The sequence below is a fragment of the Zingiber officinale genome, chromosome 3A (assembly GCF_018446385.1).
Source record: "Zingiber officinale cultivar Zhangliang chromosome 3A, Zo_v1.1, whole genome shotgun sequence".
Classification (NCBI taxonomy): Eukaryota; Viridiplantae; Streptophyta; class Magnoliopsida; order Zingiberales; family Zingiberaceae; genus Zingiber; species Zingiber officinale.
The window spans coordinates 80,019,578-80,022,071 of record NC_055990.1 but is presented as its reverse complement, the minus strand read 5'-3'; the positions used below and the strand labels follow the sequence as shown (position 1 = coordinate 80,022,071).

General features: G+C 37.9%; 1 non-coding gene across 1 annotated transcript; it reads left to right on the top strand.

The window, feature by feature from the left end:
- The first annotated feature begins 1,547 nt into the window (after positions 1-1,547).
- Positions 1,548-1,653, top strand: LOC122054497. Its single transcript, XR_006132798.1, has one exon. It is a non-coding gene; the product is annotated as a small nucleolar RNA R71 (small nucleolar RNA).
- The last annotated feature ends 841 nt before the right edge of the window (positions 1,654-2,494 follow it).

The window sequence follows — 2,494 nt, the reverse complement described above, 5'->3', positions numbered from 1 at the left end:
CTATAGCAAGGAATGGTCTTCCCAATATGATCGGGATTTTCGGGTCCTCTTCCATGTCTAACACAACAAAATCGGTGGGAATTATACTCCCATCTACTTCTACCGGCACATCTTCCACATTACCCATAGGGTACCTACAGGAGTGGTCAGCAAGTTGTAGTGCCATGGTAGTAAGTTTAAAGTTTTTGAGACCTAACTTATTACAAATAGAATAAGGGATGAGGCTAACACTTGTCTCAAAATCACAAAAAGCTTTTTCAATAAATTCAGTTCCTATATTGCAAGCAATATAAAAGCTTCCGGGGTCCTTCAACTTCGAGGAAGTGTTCTTTCCCAAAAGAGCGTTACATTCCTCTGTAAGTGCAATGATCTCAATATCTCCTCTCTTCCTCTTACTTGACATGATGTCCTTCAAGAATTTGGCAAACTTGGGCATCTGAAGGATTGCGTCGATGAGTGGTACTTCAACACATATTTCTTTCACCTTCTCTAAGAATTTGTCAAACTCTTCATCTTTCTTTAACATAATCAATCTTTGAGGAAAAGGGACTGCTATACTTTGATGGTTGAGTGGAAGAGTCTCTTCAACCTTAGTGGTACTCTCCTCATCAACTTGAATCTGATTTGGTGATGGAGGAGAGAGCTCTTCTTCATTGTGCATCCCTTTTGGAGCAGTCACTTGGGGATCTCCCAAGGTCTGTCTGCTCCTAATCTCAATTCTATTACAGTGCTCCATGGAATTAACATCAGGCTTTCCTGATAATTGTCCTGGTGCTCTAGAAGATGAGGAAGCTAGTTGGGCAATCTGACTTTCCAAAATCTTTTGATGTCTATAAGAATTGTCCATTCTCTGAGTAAGCTTCAAAATGTCTTGTTTCATTATGTTCTGAGCTTGTTTCATTTCATTCTGTCTGGACATAATTTCTTCAAACATCTTTTCAATTTTGGACATAGGAAATCTTTCAGAAGATTGTTGTTGAAAATTTTATTGCCCCGATTGAAAATTAGGCCTTGCCCCCATGGATGGTCCTTGATCTTGGTTATTTCTATAAGAGAAATTAGGATGACTCTTCCATCCAGGGTTGTAGGTATTTGAGTAGGGGTTGTTCTGCCTCTGATTGAAACCCATGATTGCATCACATTGTTCTAATTGATTGATTTGTGCAGTTATAGCCCCCAATGGACATGAGTCACTTGGATGTTCAGAACTTCCACATACTTCACAAGAAGCAATAATGGCATTGGTTATATTTGAGCTAGCTCCCATATTCTCAAATATTTTTGTAAGAGCATCCAGTTTTGCAGCCAACAAGGTCACTGCATCAACATCGAACTTTCCTGATGCTTTTGTCATTGGGTTTATACAAGAATAGCCACCACTTCTTTCATTAGCCCATTGATGGTGGTTTTGTGCTACGCTCTCGATTATCTCCTCGGCCTCATCTAAACTTTTGTTCATAAGTGCCCCTCTAGCAGCTGAATCAAGGGACACTTTTGTGTGATAGTTGATGTCGTTATAGAACGTGTGTAGCACTAACCATCTTTCCAAACTATGGTGTGGGCATTGTTTGAGCATGTTATTGTATCTATCCCATGCTTCAAATAAAGATTCTGAGTTTGCTTGTTTGAAGCTTGCAATAAGGTTCCTCATATGAGCTGTTTTACTAGGGGAATAGAATTTGTCAAGAAATTGTTGCTCGCATTGTTCCCATGTGGTGATGCTATTTGGAGCCAAAGAATACAACCATTTCTTGGCTCTATCTCTCAAAGAAAACCCAAACAATAGTAAACGCACTACCTCTGAAGGAACACCATTCATTTTCATTGTACTGCATATTTCATAGAAGACCTCCAAGTGTTGATTTGGGTCTTCATGCGGTCCTCCACCAAATTGATTTTGCTGCACCATAGATATGATTGCAGGTTTGATGTCAAAATTATTAGCCTCAACTGAAGGCCTTGAAATACTAGATCGAAAACCCCTAGCATAAGGTGCTGCATAATCCTTTAGTGGTCTGTTCGCCATAATAGAATGTTCTTATTCTTCTTGTTTTCTTTGCAGAATTTTTCTTCTATGAAATGTTCTGTCTATCTCAGGGTCAAGAGGAAGAAGATCTCTTGCAAAGTTAGATCTTTGCATACACAAGAACAAGATGATAAGATATGTTTATAAAAGAAAAAGACAGAGAAAGAGTAAATCAAAATAAAATAGAGAAAAGTTAGACAAAGAATATTAGAATCTAAAATGCAGGATTAGAATCACAACAGAAAGAAATTGTCAAGAGTGTTATACAAGAAATGAAAAACTTATAAAAATAGAATTCTAACAATTAGTTACAACTATGCAAATGAAAAGAAAGAAAGAAAAGTTATGTTTAGTCTAACTCAATTGATAATTCCTAATGTTATAGCGCAGTCCCCTGCAACGACGCCAAAAACTTGTTCGGTCTCCGCAAGTGTACGGAAATGTCGCAAGTAATATAAAAGATTATCG